This window comes from Ascaphus truei, chromosome 3 (assembly GCF_040206685.1).
Source record: "Ascaphus truei isolate aAscTru1 chromosome 3, aAscTru1.hap1, whole genome shotgun sequence".
NCBI classification, from domain to species: domain Eukaryota; kingdom Metazoa; phylum Chordata; class Amphibia; order Anura; family Ascaphidae; genus Ascaphus; species Ascaphus truei.
In genome coordinates, this window is record NC_134485.1 from 391,472,202 (window position 1) to 391,490,854 (window position 18,653).

Genomic DNA, 18,653 nt, shown 5'->3' on the forward strand with positions numbered 1-18,653 from the left:
CTCTAGATCCATGAGGCCGAATATCCATATCCATTAGTGGAATATGATAATGTCCATTTTCAATATGATAACACTGTGTAAAAATGTGGAATAGTAATTGTCATTTTGATGACAAAAGGAGGTAATTGATAATGTGTATTTTATAGGGGGTACTCCATATTGATTAATAAAGTCAAGTTATATTGAAATAGTCACATAGCTATTCTGCTGGTCACCTTTGCCCCACATATGCCCTATGTATGTTGGCTAAGGGCCTGGAATGTGGTCAGGTGACAGTCCTTGAAGTCTGAACAGAAAGTCTGAACACATACATACATACATACGTTATTTCTCATTATCCTGTGTCAATTTCTCCGAATTCTGTAGACAAGGAGATAATGCCAGATTATTGGAAGCAAGTTCTGCATGTCAGCTTGTTTTGCTTGCTTGACTATATAATCTGTCTGTATACATGAAATAAACGGGAGAAAGTAAAGAGCTTGTATTCTGACCTGTTTACTTAATCCTCCGAGCGCTCGTTTCTTTTCCTGATACAGCACTTTAGAGGGTTAATGACCTCTTGAGAGGGTCTATCCGAGTGAAGGGCAAGGTCCATACTGAGTTGGAGTAAAGGACAATTTTACAAGGGCTATAAAAGATCACTGTGAATACATCCTGTGGACACTCACTGGTGGATCAACCCGGCTGGCCGTGACATTCTTTGTTCATTTTATGCTTTCCTTGTGAGTGAGCAAAAAATATGCAAATGAATGCACAAAGTAGCGCACTGCCCAGGAATACAGGTGTTTAAAAATAGAAAAAAAATATTTATTATCTATCACACATAACAAACAAGGATAATTCACATCTCCTTGTTTGTCATGTGTGATAGACAATAAATATATTTTTTCTATTGTTATACACCTGTGTCCCTGGGCAGTGCGCCGCTTTGTGTATTCATTTGCATACTTTTTGCTCTCGTTGGAACTGAATCAGCGGCTGGACACGCCCCCACGAATCCAGTGGGCTCTAGGAGTGGGTATAACTTTTGAAAGACATCTTCAATTTATGGATCGTTATCATTACTACAATATTTGGTGAATAGTGGACGTTATCTCCAATGAGGTGCAACAAAGTGAGTACAACCTCATTTTTTCTGTTGCCTTCAGGAGATTTATGTCTCAGTGATTTGATTCACTCACCTAGTAGTATACCCACTCCATAGTTGAGTCACATCTGTATCTATTATTCATGAATACAAGATTATATTCCAGGACTGTTGAAGCACCCATTACTCTTCTATATTGAATTCCTTGTGAGTGAGCCTATTCCCTCCCTAACCCTTTCCTTATTAAATGTAAAAGTTTTTACGCTATGGGTCGTGCGCTTTTTTCTTTTTTGTTCTACATACTGTATATACATATGTAGTGGTATCTGTACTGTGTTAGCTGAGCTTAATAATCAAAAAATAATAGACTATACCGTTCTGTGGCTAACGCAATGCTTTTATTTGTTCGAGCCTTTGAGATACACTGATCTCTTCTTCCGGCGGTGTTACAATGAATAAAGCAAGAAAGATTTAACTTACAAACAGTGCATCTTGGAATTTTATCTGTGGCTGAAACCTATCCCTCCCCCCCCCCCCCACACACACACACTTTTACATCATTTCCCCCACAATTTTTATTATATATATATTTACATTTTTATTTTTTACATAATCAAATGTTTTACATTTTTTCTAATTGAATGATTATTTTATTGATATCATTAAAGTTTCATATTTCATGGTATTAGGGTAAAGTAGATGTGAATCCCTAACGAAGCATATTATGTGTGAAAAGGATTATGGTCACTTGTAGGCAACATTGTCATACTGTACTGTACAAGCTGTCGAAGGCGCTCATATGTGGTCTGGAGACTGCAGAGCACAGGGCCCTGTACTGAGTTCCATCTACAGAATGCTGGAAGTCTTCAACTTGATGGTTGATGTTTACTGTTACTTACCTTCTAAGCAACAGTGAACATTTTTTAAATATAATACACATTAATATATTTAACTGTGGTGCACATTTTCATGCGTTTTTCTATGAGATCTCCATCTTGGAGGATGCTCTTTAAGGAGGTGGACCACCCACATTGAAAAGTGCAGAAAATGGAAACTCAGCTTCACCCACAGACGAAAAAGAATTGAAAGCATTTTGCGCAGAGTAACTTTTCCTTACAAAAATCTTCTGGTAGTCAAAGAGGTTTATGCCACCTACTATCCAATGGAGTTTTCCAATAGCTAAATATTAGTAAATATTACAAGACCACATCCAGAATTATATATTTTCTTTTTATTGTCATTTGTGGAAATAGGCAGACAATGGAGCAGAATTTGGTAAATAGTTTATTGAGGAGATGTCTTTGTCTTTTTCTGTCCATCAAAGTACTGCACATGTGAAGGAAGAGTAGGGGAAAATGTGGATTCCACACATGAAAGCAGCATATTTGCAAGCACAGATCATCTTCAATTATTTGTTTCCTGGAGCAGGGGAGATAAGAACCCTTGTCTGGTATAATCAATTAGGACATGTGTACTTGGGCAATGATTAGGTAACTGTAACCTTTTTTTCTCCCGATAGTAAACACAAGATTTCATATCTGAAGGCCTAAGATACATTGGTGTTCTTCTAACTCAGGGAGCAGCCCACATGACCGAACAATATCTTTCAAACTGCATACACTTATATCATTTGAAATAAAAACAGGAAAAATAACAAAACTTTAGATAATACGAAGTAAGACAAAATTGGCTGCAAAACTGTACTCTATCTTGATTCAATTCTTGTGTAATAAAACAACAAGTAATACAAAATGCAAATCGTTAAATAATTTTACCAAATAGATGTAATTGTTATATTGTAGTTCCCCTCACTAATGACAGGCAGGTTTTTATTTTTAATAAACAAAAGCAAAGGCTGCAAAGAAAAAAAAATCCAAGTGAGCAATTTGTATTTCTTTTTTTGCTGCAGGTAAAACAAACTATGAAAAAGTAGAGCAAAGAGAGACTGATTTAGGAATGTTTCAGTGTCTTTGCAGTAACTCATTATATGTCAATTTAACAAAAGGTATAATGGGCAGTATATCACACACTGTTATTATAGAAGAGATGGGGCTCAACCCGGTTTATTATAGAAATACTATTAGCATATCAGGCTCATTCTAACAAGCAGAACGTGCTGTAATAGAAAATGTGTCTTTTTAGTCATTTATTATTACATAGTTACATAGTTACATAGTAGATGAGGTTGAAAAAAGACTTTCGTCCATCAAGTTCAACCTATGCTAAATAAGACAACAGATATAGTATCCTATATCTATACTTATTCATCCAGAGGAAGGCAAACAAAAAACCCCGTTAAGGGGAAAAATTAATTCCTTCCTGACTCCAAGAATTGGCAATCGGATTAATCCCTGGATCAACATCCTTCCCATGTATACTTATTTGGTATATCCCTGTATACGTTTCCCATCTAAAAAGATGTCCAACCTTTTTTTGAACAAATCTATTGTATCTGCTATCACAGTCTCCATGGGTAATGAATTCCACATTTTAACTGCCCTTACTGTAAAGAACCCTTTCCTTTGTTGCTGGTGAAATTTCCTTTCCACCAACCTTAAGGGATGGCCCCGAGTCCTTTGTACTGCCCGTGGGATGAATAGTTCTTTTGAAATCTCCTTGTATTGTCCCTGAATATATTTGTATATAGTTATCATATCCCCTCTTAGACGCCTCTTTTCTAATGTAAATAAATCTAATTTAGCTAGCCTCTCCTCATAAGTTAGAATGTCTATCCCTTTTATTAATTTGGTGGCTCTTCTCTGCACTTTCTCTAGTTCCATAATGTCCTTTCTTAGGATTGGTGCCCAAAATTGTACTCCATATTCAAGGTGTGGTCTTACTAATGCTTTGTAAAGGGGCATAATTATGTTTACTTCCCTTCCATCCATTGCCCGTTTGATGCAAGATAAGATCTTGTTTGCCTTTGCAGCTACTGCATGACATTGGGCACTATTGCTAAGCCTGCTGTCTTCAAGCCCTCCTAAATCCTTCTCCATCAAGGATTACCCCAATATATCTCCATTTAATTTGTAAGTCGCCTTTTTATTCTTGTATCCCAAATGCATAACTTTACATTTATCTGTATTAAACCTCATCTGCCATTAACCTGCCCACGTTTCCAGTCTCTCCAAGTCCTTCTGAAGAGACATTACATCCTGCTCTGATTCTATTACCTTACACAATTTAGTATCATCAGCAAAGATGGAGACATTGCTCTCGATCCCAACCTCAAGGTCATTAATAAACAAGTTAAAAAGCAGGGGTCCCAGTACCGATCCCTGAGGTACTCCACTCACGACTTTAGCCCAACCTGAAAAAGTTCCATTTATGACAACCTTCTGTTGTCTGTCCTTTAACCAGTTTCAATCCAGGTGCACTCCATTAGTGAGTCCAACTTTCTTTATTTTGTACACCAACCTCTTGTGTGAAACCATATTAAAAGCCTTTGCAAAATCTAAGTAGACCATATCAACGGCATTACCCTGGTCTAGATTCCTACTTACCTCCTCAAAGAAACAAATAAGGTTAGTTTGGCAAGATCTATCCTTCATAAATTCATGCTGACTATTACTAATAATTTTATTTTCCATTAGGTATTCCTGAATATTATCCTGTATTAAACCTTCAAGTAGTTTCCCTACTATTGAAGTCAGGCTTACAGGTCTGTAATTTCCCGGTTGTGATCTAGCTCCCTTTTTAAATATAGGCACCACATCTGCTTCACGCCAATCTTGTGGTACTGAGCCTGTGAAAATGGAGTCCTTGAATATTAAATATAATGGTTTTGCTATTACTAAGCTTAACTCCTTGAGAACTCTTGGATGTATGCCATCGGGGCCAGGTGCCTTATTAACTTTAATTTTTTCAAGTCGCTTATGAACTTCTTCCTCAGTTAACCAATTGTTCATTAATATGGAGGTTGTGGCTTCCTCCTGCGGCACTACTATGGAACTTGATTCTTCCCTGGTAAAGGGAAATAATCTGCCTACCCATCTCACACTGAAAGTGTCCTATATTTTCTTTTCTCATTTTTTTGTTATTAAGGTACTTAAAGAATTTTTTAGGGTTGACCTTACTTTCTATTGCAATCCTTTTTTCATTATCCATTTTTGCTAATTTGATTGCCCTTTTGCAATTTTTGTTACATTCCTTATAATTCTGATACGATGTCTCTGTCCCTTCTGACTTAAAGAATCTAAACGCCTTCCTCTTCTTGTCCATTTCTTCCCCTACCTGTTTATTTAGCCACATTGGTTTTGACTTATTTCTTTTATACTTATTAGCCAAGGGTATACACTGATAAGTGTGCTTTTCTAACAATGTTTTAAAGACTGCCCATTTATCTTCTACATTTTTCCCTGCAAAAACATCATCCCATTGTATTACTACTGGATTAGTCCTCAGTTTATTAAAATCTGCCTTTCCAAAGTTGAAGGTCTTTGTTGAACCCAAGTAATCTGTTTTTTGATCATTTATTTCAAATGAGACCATGTTATGATCACTGTTACCCAAGTGTTCCAGGACTTGAATATTTGTTATTACTTCTACATTGTTTGATATGACCAAATCCAGAACGGCCCCTCTCCTGGTTGGTTCCTCAATAATTTGGGTCATATAATTGTCTTTAAGCACCCCGAAAAACCTGTTCCCTTTTGTTGTAATGCTAATCTCTAATTAAAATCCCCCATTATGCAAACATGACCCAGTTTTGATGCTTTCTCCATTTGCACAAGTATTTTAGCTTCCTCAATCTCACAGATATTTGGTGGTTTATAGCATATTCCCACAAACATTTTCTTTATACTTTTACCTCCACTGCTAATTTCTATCCATAAAGTCTCTACATTTTCATCATTCCCTTCATAGACATCATCCCTTATAATAGGTTTTAGATCCGGTCTAACATATAAACATACTCCACCTCCACTTCTATTTGTTCTATCCTTCCGAAAAAGAGAATAACCCTCTAAATGAACTGTCCAGTCATGAGTTTCATCCCACCATGTTTCAGTAATGCCTATGATATCATACCACTCCCTTGCAGCTATTAATTCAAGCTCCCCCATTTTATCTGTCAGGCTTCTTGCATTAGCAAGCATGCATTTAAGTTTTTTTTCAGGCTGTACTATTATCTTACCTGCTCCTTCCTTTCTGCGCCCACTTTGTTTAGTCTTTAGAAGTTTTCTAGTATTATCTGTATTTACTATGGGTGTCTCACTGCTTGCCAAACTTGCACTTGCCCCCATTCTACCTCCATACCACCTTGTATCCTCATCTATTCCATTTAGTTCATTATCTGTTTCATTCCCCTCCCCCCTCCATCGTAGTTTAAAATCTCCTCCAACCTTTTTAGCATTCTCCCCCTAGCACAGAAGATCCCTCTTCATTGAGGTGCAATAAGTCCCTAGAATATAGATGGCACCTCTCAGAAAAGGAGGCCCAGTGCTCTAAAAACCCAAACCCGTCCTTCCTGCACCACTTTCTTAGCCATGCATTAACCTCCATGATCTCTGACTGTCTCCCTGCGGTAGCTGGTAGTATTTCAGAAAATACTACCTTGGAGGTCCTTGCCTTAAGCTTTTGGCCTAGATCCCTGTAATCATTTTTTAGGAAACTCCATCTTTCTCTAACTTTGTCATTGCCGCGGTTTACTTCGGCCAGCCTGCTGTCTCCCCCTGCTGAGATCGGTGTCATGGGCCATGGCCGCTCCTCGCGCAGAGGCCACTCCCGCGCTCACGCTCCTAAGCTGAAGCGGGGAACTCCTGACTACCTGTTGCCGAACTCCTGCTTGAATAACGACGATCCTGCCTTCTCCAATCCTGACCCTGGTATGTACGACTACGAACTCGGCACTCCGGATCAGTCTGCGCAGACTAAGGTCGGTGATTATATAACCCCACCTCAGCCCCGCGGTCTGGTCCCGGTTTGTGGCGAGCACAATCGTAACAGTATGCTCGGCCCCACAAAACCGGACCGCGCCGTGGCAGGGGTTGGTAAATGTTTAACTGTACCTATGTCCCAGGCTATGGACCAGTCCATGTTTGGAAGACCATACCTGTTTGAGACACTGCCTCCGCCTGAGAGTGAGTTCTTGTATAAAAGTTTAACCCCTCAGGAAAGACTGATACGTAAAGAACTCCTTACTAGATCTCAGCAATTTAAAGAGGAAAGAAAGACTCAACAGGCCCTGTCCTCCCAAATGCACCTTGCTATTTCCACCTCAGATCGAAAGACTCTAGATCAGATTCTAGATGCCGCCTGTGTGTTATACCAAGATTTTGACCTAATCTTAAGTGAGCGGGACCCTCTTCTCGCTGCCTACGCACTTTCTAATCACAGTTTCTTTTCTGCCAGCCGTGTTACTAAACCCGTGGGGTTACCACCCCCTCCTAAGAATGTCCAAATCATCTCCCTGTCACTGCCCGCTAGGGAAGAAGCTGCCACGGTCCCTAGTCCTGAGTTAACCTCCCTGGGTTCTGTCCCCGAGGTTATTCCTGCCTTAACCCCTGCTAGTCAGGCCTACGAGTCGCCACTGTAAATCCCTGCATGCCCCAGGTCAGTGTGTCTTCCCTAGCACCAGAGAATGAACCCTGTTTGCCCTTTCTTTCTAACCCAGAATTTCTAACTCTGTCCCCGAGGTTATCTCTGTTTTAACCCCTGCTAGTCTGCTCTGTGAGGTCCCCATTGTTAACCCTTGTATTCCGCAGACTAATGTTAGGTCCCTAGGACAAGAGGCTGAACCCCATATGACTCCACTTTCGGACGCTAGCTCCTCTTTTTCTGATTCTCAGGCACAGCCTGACTTAACCCTTGAGGTTTTTACTGTATTAACGCCAGCGGGTCAGCCCTATGAGCCTCCCTTGGAAAATCCCTGAAGTCCTCCAGTTAAGCTTCAGAGGATGAACCCCTTACGTCCCCAATTTCGGAGACAAATTTCCCTTCTGGTTCTCAGGTACTATCTGCCTTAACCCCTGTAAATCCTTGCTGCCCTCTGGCTAATGTGTCCTTCTTTGCATCAGAGAATGAACCCCCACGTCTCACAGCAGGAGTTGCACTGAATGACTTCCATAACATTCAAGTTGCTGTGCCTTTGGATACTCCTTACTATAAGTCCCCTGGCTCAGCTAAAATTCTCAGGGCTGCGCCCCCTGAACCTTTGGCCATAATACTGGCTTCAGTTAAAAGTATTCAGGAACCGTTTGTTTCCCTAAACCTGTTTGCAGAATCCCCACTCCTAGGTATTTCGCTGACCCAGTCTGTCACTCAGAGAGCTGAAATCCCTGCTTCTGAGCATAGACCCCTTTTCTTGGAATCTATAGTCGTTTCTGATGTCCGAGACACTCCTTAACAAATACCCACTTCAGAGACCAGTACAGTTGTGGTTGCCCCCCTTGTATTGTCTGTGTTCTCTTCTCAAATCCTAGGGTTAAAAGTGAACAGTGCACATTATGCCCCTTCCGTAATGACCCCTTCAGAGACCAGCACAGTTGTGGTTGCCCCCCTTGTACTGTCGGTGTTCTCCTCTTCTTAAATCCTAGGGTTAAAGGTGAACAGTGCACATTATGCCCCTTTCCAATTGACCCCTTCTGAGATCAGCGTATCTGCTGTTGCTACCTTAGTACAATTACAGTCAACTCCCTTTACCCCTGATTTTGTAAACCTGCAGTCCCTGCAGTCCCTTCTCACAGTAGTTAAACGTTCTCCAGCAGCCGCTGAGTTAAGCTCTGCCGCTACTAAATCTTCTGTTGTAGATGCAAACTTCCCTAGCTCACTTCCGTTTGTCCTATCTGTTATGCCTGTTCCCAATGTTTTTCCTCCTCTGTCTCAGAGTGTTGCTATTCTTGTCCTTGACTCTAAGTCTGTCTCCTTGGAACCGGTGACAGCTATTAGCCTCCCTTCTGTGGCCCTTCAGGCTATCACTTCAGAGTTCAGCTTATCTGCCCCTGATCCTTTACTACACTCTGAGTCTCCCCTTACGGCTTCTAGAGTCTCCACAGCACTTCCTGTGTTAACCCTTAGCTTCTCCCTGACTCCTGAGGTAGAGCCTGACTGCCTGCTCTCCATCTCTGCGGTAGTCTGTGAGATGCCTATCACCTTTACTAAAATTCCTGTTTTGCAAGGTATTTCTCCTATTAAGTCTGTGATACCTGCAATTCCTTTAATTGGTTCCAAGACCCCTGTCACTGAGTCTCCCATGGAGTCTGATGCCCTCACTTGGGATTCTCAGGGACCCAATTCAGAAACAAGCACAATGTTCTCTGATCTTATTACAGTAGCTAGTTCAGTTCCTGCTAGTTCTCAATCACCCACTTCGGTGACAAGCAAGATGTCCCTTGTTTCTATTGGAAAGTCTACCACAGTTTCTTTCACGGATCATGCCACAAACACCGGGATGATTAAAGATGACTTAAAGCTCCTCACAGCTGAGAATGGCCTTTTTTGTTCTAAGCCCCCTGTAACTCCACGCTTTGCCCTAAAGTCTGGGATGTCCACGCGGCTAATAATACTGTTTCACGCTGACTTGCCCACACTATTCAGAGTATCCGCTACTGACTGCATGTCTGCTACCACGAACTCAGGGGTATCGCACTTGGAACTTTCGACAATACCCGCTGCGTCCCTTTTTTCGAAAGCTCCTGTGTACAAGATGTACTTATATTTCACTGTATTTTCCACAATACTTGGGGTATTTACTATTGACTGTCCTGTCGCAAAACTAGGGTTACTTCTCAGAAAGGTGCCTGGAGCTACCGATGTTAAGAACCCTATGTTTAAAACAGTCATATTCCGCATTGCTTCTCCCACAGTATCATGCGAGACCTGGGTACCTGGGACCTCCACTCCTAAGCCAAGCTCTAGTTCTCTGTTTTCTTTCTCTGTTTTGGGGGTACCCAGCTTCAACCCCAAGACTTCTATTTCTAAGGCTGATGCACCGCTTACCCGGCTTCCTGTTTTTTTGGATAAGATCTGTTTTCTTACCCCTCAAACAGACTCCTTACTCGCAGGTCTCTGTGCGGTGCCTAAGGTGCCCTTTCAGGATGGCATTTGGCCTTTCTCTAAAACGAAGACACCCTTACTGGACCTTGTCGCATTACCTGAAGCATCCGTCCCTGTTCTCTACGGGTCCACTATGGTATGGACATGCTGTCCCCTACTTTTCCCTTGACGCTTACTATGCCCTTTGCCAAGGCCATAACTTCGGATTTGATTCTCTCTAAAGATCACAGACCAAAGGAGGCGGACCCTTCTTCAAATACCAGTACCACAACCAAGAATTGCGTATACACTGCTACAGACTCTCGCGAATTGCTTGGGATAGCAACCCTGCTTTGTATCAAAAGTACCGCATCAATAGTTTGCAGTGAACCCTCCCTATTCCCTCGCTAATCACCACCCAGAATTCCTTGGAAGCTAAGGACTCTCGCAACTTCCTTCGTGCTGATTCCACCAAAGCCATTGCCTTCTCTGAATGTCCCTCTGCCATTTATGTCCGTCAATCGGTGTCCTGTGTCCCGTACTCTTGGACTATTACTATGCACTGGACACCTGGCTGCTGCCCTTCTGATGTCCCTATTCCGGAGTCCCCTGGTCCCATTGCCCATGTACCAAGAACCACAGTGCCACCGCAGTCCTTTGCGGCACTTGCCAATGTACATTTGGATTTTGGACCTAATTCTCGCCTGCGACACTTCAGGAACAACTCAATGTCTCCCAGACCTATGGATGGTCCTGTCCACCCAGGCTTCTCACCCAGAGGTGGGGGTACTGGTGGGGGTACTGTAAGTTACAAACCATGGGCTTTCAACACCACCTCTCGCCTCAGGAGGTTTAGAAACAACTCCATGTCCCCCAAATCTGTGATTGACCCTGTTCGTCCAGAGGTCTCACCTGAAGGGGGGGTACTGTAAGGAATCCACTCCTGGCTTTGACTATAGCCTTGCAGACCTCTACAGTTGCAAGCTTCCTCTGGCAATCAAGGGCACATGTGCTGCCTTTCATTGCAGCTTCTGCCCTGTGCCCTAACATTGGAGGAATGCTCCCACACCATTCCCCTGTGATTGGATCTCCGCCCTTTATAGGTTGGGCTTTGGCTCTGTATCAGAGCCGAGCATAATTCCTACCCTGGACATTACTGTCTCTGCCACAAGCCACCCTGGCTTGTCTCCTGTTGTACTAACCTCCCTAGTTCTCATCCCTAGTTCCTGTTTCCTGAAGCCTGCTGCTAGTTCCATGCAGAGGCCCGTTCCTGACTCCTGTGCTGAAGCGTTGTTTCCTGAGGCCTGTTGCTAGTTCCATGCAGAGGCCCGTTCCTGACTCCTGTGCTGAAGCTTTGTTTCCTGAGGCCTGCTGCTAGTTCCATGCAGAGGCCCGTTCCTGACTCCTGTGCTGAAGCGTTGTTTCCTGAGGCCTGCTGCTAGTTCCATGCAGACGCCCGTTCCTGGCTTCTGTGCTGAAGCGTTGGTTTTCCTGACGCTGTCCTGCGATGTACTTCGGCCAGCCTGCTGTCTCCCCCTGCTGAGACCAGCGTCATGGGCCGATGCCGTTCCTCACGCAGAGGCCACTCCCGAGCTCACGCTCCTAAGCTGAAGCGGGGAACTCCTGACTACCTGTTGCCGAACTCCTGCTTGAATAACGACGATTCTGTCTTCTCCAATCCTGACCCTGCTATGTACGACTACGAACTGTGCACTCCGGATCAGTCTGCGCGGACTAAGGTCGGTGATTATATAACCCCACCTCAGCCCCACGGTCCGGTCCCGGTTTGTGGCGAGCACAATCGTAACAGGTTTATAGTTAAGTTTGGTGGTGGAGTGCACGGAGCTTCCCTAGCACACATGCATCCGCGCCGACGTCACGTGCACGCCCCAGTTTTTTAATTTTTTTAATTATCGTTTACCTTTAAAAAAATATCAAATGAAAGCGCAAAGACTTGAATAATCCTATTAAATGAAATACATTAAGGGCCTCTTATTTCTCAGATAAATGTGAGTTTGAAATGCTTAGTTTCTTTTTTTAACCATATTCCTACAATCTAACTCGCCTGAATGCCAGACCATAAATACACTCAAAAGTCCAGACCCAGTTACCCTAATAATACTTATCACCCAAAACACTTTTTTGTGCATATATGCATTGACTACGTCCTTCTCATTAGTGTAGCTTGCGTAATTGGAACTTTTTGTGCAAGTAAATTTCTACAGTATGTTTGTGCAAGTACAATTATTTTGTTCATTGTTTTTTCTCTGTGATATCATCCTCCATGATCTGTCCTCATTGGACCATACAGAAAGAGGAGTATACACTAGATTTATGGGGGCCTTCTCTTTAGAAATGTTCCACCTTTGTAATGTTTCCATTTTACGGCTAAACTATAAAGTATTTATCAGACTGCATGATTGGCATATATTGCTCTAAACTGTTTTATTCTCATGAAAATTTCCATCCTTGTAATGTTGGCATTTTCCTTGCTAGGTTATTAATTCTTTTTCTTAAGTGCTGGATTGGCACGTGCTGCTCTAACTGAATTTTTCTCCTGACACTATGGTAGTATGTACTGCAAGATTATTGAATGTTCATACACTATACACCACTGTGACACACAGGATTTATAGATACACTACCGACACACTTTATTGAAGTGTGGTCGGTACCGCAAGCCGGGAAATCTCCCGGCTTGCTAGTGGCCGCCCCTCGGCGTGCCGCGCGTCATAGACGCGCGGTCACGCGCCATCGGGAGCGTGCGCCCCCTGCACGCGTGTCCAGGGGCTCCCCGAGGGAGCCCTGGTGTCCCGCGATCGCGGGACAGCGGCAGGGGGTTCCGGGGGACCCGGCGGACCCGGCAGCGGTAGGGAGAGCGCCCCGATCGGAGGGCGCTCTTCCGCTGCTTCGGCGCGTGCCCGTCACACTCGGGCGCGCGCCAGGCTACTGCTGCGGCACAGAACGGGCAAATGCTCGAATAAACTGTGCCGCAGCAGTATGGTAAATCCTTACTGCCACCGTGACCATGAGAAAGTGTGAGATGACATCTGCGGCTCGACTACGGTTAGCCGGAATATTTGTGTGTGTGGTTATTTGTTAGTGCAGTTTAATATGTGTGGCGGGCAAGTGATGCACTATGTTTGCCTATGATACTTTTTAGCCATAAGGAAGCCACAAGGGGGCCGCAGATTGCAAATACAGATTGAAAATGCCGATTTACACTTGGCATTTTGCTGTACAATACTTTAAACAGTTTTAGTCCTTTCCCAGTTCATTTGATGGCATGGTGGCCATGAGTTACTTAAAGGGCAATTTCAGTAGAGTGAGCTGGACAGAATTTAGACTGAGATGATCAAAATTGTATGCAAGTGTTAACAAGATATTCAAGATGTTTCGAGGCAAATGGAAATGGGATAATTACATATTGAAGTAGCATTATGGGAATTATTTTTGATAATGGGCTTCACTTCAGCATACTCAAAGGCAGATGGAAAGGTGCAAGACGAGTTTAAGATCTGGTGGAAAGTATGAACCTGGGTGGTTGCATCTGAATCAAGCCGCTAAGAAGATATACACTAGGATCATATGGGTATGAGGTAGAGGGCGAGGCAGGTGGAAGTAGGTGGAAATAAGCAAAAGCATTACATAGCAGAACAACAGATAGCTAGCAAATAGCCACTAAAGAATTGATCGTTTGCTAAGGAAGAGGACAGGGTTATACAGCTGTAGCAAGACTTACTGTCTCAAGAGTCACAGCTGAAAAAGCAAATATCTGCGACTCTGGAGACAGTGTCTGCAACAGTCACACTGCAGGAGTCCATATGTCAGGATTGGACTCAGTGCTGCATTAATTCTCCAGCTCTGGGGCCACCACGGTCGCATCCTGTAAGTTTCAGTAGTAATGATGATTTAAGTGTTGGTGAAGGTTTTGCAGATCCAATTCATAAAGTAGCAAGCAAATTGGTGTTCTTAGGAGAGTGAGGTGTATTGTTAGATAAATATATTTTGGAAAATACAAAGGCCTGTATTATTTTATCTTAAGGTACTTGAACTTCTTTTCCTGCTATTGTTACTCTGTCATATACCCAGTTATGCTTAAAAAGTCCACACTCAGAAATGGATACACTGTCTTTTATTTGAAGGAATTTGAATGTCATATGATCTCAAGTACAATACACACTTAATTATCACATCAGAGTTGCTAGTTCTCACATCCCTTCACTTACGTTAGTTACCACGGATACAATATACAAGGAGGTGTTGCTTAAAAGGTACATAGGCAGCATGTTTAAACTGAGACAAATGTAATGAATGAGATGATTAAGATGAAATAAGCCAGTTGGCAGTAACATATCACATCTGGCTAACATTACAAGACTTACTAGTGTGATGAATCTTATGATGTTCACTGAACATCAGTTCTATTCAAATTAATGGTACTAAAATCTTTTCCAATACAGAAAGCAGCTTCAAAGCATATTGAAAGCAACCTCAGTGGGCTGCATGACAAGCACAAAGGGGCATATTCTATAAGTCTTCATAAAAAAAAATCAATGGGCCGGTTACACTGCCAGATTTGTGAGCATTTCTATCATGGTATTCAGAAAGCCTCGATTTCCTGTGATTGCAAAATTCCCAAAATGGGCGAGTAGCCGGTGACGTGAGGATCACCTCTCTCTAAAGGGCAAACTGGGCGATTTGTTCCAGTTGCAGAGAGAGAGAAAGCTGCACAGAGACAGCCGGCTCTCCCTGAGCATATCTCGCCAGCGATCGCAAGATTTTAATATACATTTTAATCCTAGTGTATTGTAGCAGGGGGTCTCCGGAGCAGAACAGCATTGATTTTAGGTCCGGGGACTGTATCTTGGGAAGCAGGGGGTCCCCAGGCCTCAAATCAATGTGGTTCTTCTCCGGAGACCCCCTCCTCATCCACACTAGTATTAAAATTTATATTAAAACAGCTTCATTACCTTTTGCAGCTAGCTGCCAAAGCAATGAAAGGGTTAAACCTCAATAGCCTGTTTCTTGGGGCAGAGGGGTGGATGAAGTTGGTAGTAGTCCCAGGGTGGGTGCTTAGGCCGTGCAGTGGGAACTGCTATGGTAAAGCAGGGGTTAACCAGTCTCGCTACACCCCGGACGGCCTAAACACCCACCCTTGGGGCTTCTACCCTCTTCACCCAATCCCTCTGCTCCCAAGAAACAAAAATAAACACAACAGCCCTACTATCCACCTCCTCTACCCCAAAAAACTCCCCACAACACATACAGTACATTAATGGAAAAAATAACTATTATCCAGATATGGATAATAACTCATTTGCCCATTATAAAATTAAACAGCATAAATAAATTCAATAAAACTTTATACTTACCCCTGCCATCATGAAGTGTTCCTCATCAGCATACTGCAGGTCCATGTCCTGCGTTGCCAGCAAGAGTACATGAAAAAATACAATCTAATGCCTCTAACCCCATAATCACCTTAGAGATTAATAACCGCTATAGTAATTAAGTGGTTAACCCACCCTCCCCCGCTACCCACCCAGGAGGCCTAGCCACCCACCCACCCAAGGGCCATAATACCCACCCTCTACCCATTGATTGGCACAGTGGTATATCATACACATATAATATCGGCATGATAAGCTACTATAGCACTCAACGGTCAACCTAATAAAAATAAAGAAGTAAAAAAAAACACAAGAATGAAATAAATACAAGAGCACCCAAACACCCAAACAATAAAATAACCTAATAGTACATATCATCAAAATAGCAAAATAATTAAAATTATATTATTACAAAACATAATATAATTAAATAAACACCTATCCAAGCAAACAATTCAAGAGAACACCACTAGCCAACCAATCAATTAAATAAATAAAAGCACTAGCCAACAACACAATTAATTTAAAACGCTAACCAATCCTAAAATGTACCAAAAACAAGCCATCCAATTCCCAAACAATTTAATCCAAACAATAAACAGAAATAGAAAAATAACAATCAATTGGAAACAAGCATTTGCCAAAAAATGCATTGCCTGTCACTGTATTTATCTGTACCCTAAAGGGGCACACAGTAATACATTATCAGTCAATGGGCAAGCAAAAAGAAAAAAATGCAATCAAAAAACCTGAAAAATTACAATTACATACATTCAATATTTTACTTACCTTTAGGAGGCTTCACCCTCCGAATCCCTGGCTATCTGCAAGCTCTTGAGGATGTGACGTCATCTTCAAGGGATATATGTCACATCCTTAAAACCACATGTCTCATATCACATGTATTACAGCCAATGGGGCGTTCAGCCGCTAAGGTAATGAAGTTGCCTGTAAATGCATTTTTAATGCATGGGATTCATGCCGGGGATCTCTGGTGCTGATATTAATGGGTATCAGCTCTGGAGACTCCCGTCATTAATCTGATGCAGGGAAAAGGTTTTTTTTTTTTCTACAGTACGTCCTCTCTCGCCGCCTTCTCGGCAGGTTCTCCCCAGCCACAAGCCAGCTTTTCCTGGCATGAGGTTTTTGAGAGAAACCCCAGCACACAATGTTTCTTTGGTCTATGTCATTGTGCATTACTCTCTGCCACTGGATGTATTAGCGAGGAAGAATCTTGTAGAGGTGTGGTTCTGAACGTCTTGTAAGGAACTTCATAAATTCACATGGGCCTTCAAATCCAACACTGGAAACCCTACATCATGATTCTTTAAGAGACCAGTGACCAGAGCTGTTTCACATGTATGTTTTTGTATTGCATTTTATTTGTATATATATAAATATATTTTGACTTATACTTGCTTTTCTTCGCCCTTTTTTGTTTCGCTTTCCATAGACAGAGACAATATTACATGTCACATTTTTTCAATAATACTACTGTAAAGACTTATGGTACAAGGCTTGAATAAATAATTAGATCGATTGCTGACAGCTGTAAACAACTAATACTTAGGCCCCTATTCAATATGTTGTGAAGCTGCTTCCCTGTGCTGGAGAGCTGTTCATCTCCAGTAAAATTAATGGGAATAATACCTTCACGACCACAGAGGACAGCTACACAGTACATTGAATGAGGGCCTTCGAGTAAGAAAAGTTGTAGTAAACATTATGATTCTGAAGCATTGGATGAACCATCCACAGTAAATACAAGTTTTAAAACAACTATTTTCTGGAGATCAAAAATGTGTACAATAAATATTGCACTTTGCATCATTTAAATAGTGTTTATCCCATCAAATCAGCAGCATAAAAATGGTGGATAAGCACCACAAGCCGTTTGATCAATTAAGCATTTTTACCACCACTGTATAAGAATTTGCGAAGCCTATAAAAATGTGTCAAATCCAATATTGGCTGCATATTGCAAAATTAACACACACTGTAGATAGCTTATCAATGTATTTATGATAGAAGAATATGGAATTCAGTTTTTGTTCCGATATTAATGTTTCAATTTATTTCACTATTATATTTTCTAGATTTTATTATAACATGGTCACTACTAAGACCTTTCCTAGAGACCCCAGTGCTACTGTAAATATACTAAAGAGAACAAAACAAGTGCGCAAGTCTGTGCTATTTTTCTTGTACTAATTTATTGACAATCAAGCTTTTTATTTCCCCCTGATGTATAGGCTGCCTGGACACGGGGGTGATTGTGTCTCAGCTGTCACATGTGGTCACACCCATATTACTGAATTTCCCTCTTTCTGTGGTGTTGGGGGACCTCAATCTGCGGGTTGATGACCCAGACAATGCTGAGGCTATAAATCTTTTGTATCCTATGGGATTAAGTTAAATTCTGCATGGTCTGACACAAGCATGGTCATACGCTTAATTTTATCTTCGCACAGGGGGTATTGATTGTGGAGGTGAAGTTTTCCTCCCCCCTAATTACAGATCATAGGGTGGTCACCGCCCAAATTGGAAGCACCCAACCATCCCTTAAACTGAGTGGTGGGCTTGAGACAGCTACGTCTATAGCATTTTGGTTTGTGTTTCTTCTTCCCTAAAACTAGTTTTATGTGTAAATGGAGAGTAGTGAGGTTATTGGGTAGAATAGGATATGAAGGTTCGTATCAGTATTTCATTAGCATCTTCTGCACTTAGCTCATGATCAGCGTACTTGTTGGTTGGCCCTAAAACATGTTCTGACTCAGGTCTCTGCTTAGAGGTTTCAGGGCTATTGTTGTAGGTCTTGTTTTACCAATTTGGCTGCTACTGTATCTGCATGGGCTGTAAATAACCTCTTCCACCATTAATTAAACTGCAATATTTAAATATTTCTACACCTACAGTAACCACTTTAACCTTTTCAAGTAGTGGATAGGTACTTTATGTATAAATATTTTTAGACACGGACTATTGTTTATATTTTCAACATCTTGTCTTTTGAAATAGCATTGACATTATTTTAATTACTATGTTATTTATATGTGACTAAATAGCACCAGATTTATCAAAGAAGAAACTTCAAACTGTGCATAAGTACTCTGTCTATATAATTGCATATAATTGAGATTGCCTGACTACAGTACCATGTATTGCACACTACTGCAGAATACTTTTAGTAAATGTAA

General features: G+C 41.8%; 1 protein-coding gene across 4 annotated transcripts in view; it reads right to left on the reverse strand.

Moving 5' to 3' along the window:
- Nucleotides 1-18,653, reverse strand: part of CNTN5 (contactin 5) — a 1,772,202-nt gene that overhangs the window by 64,596 nt on the left and 1,688,953 nt on the right. The gene's annotated exons all lie outside the window — the stretch shown is intronic.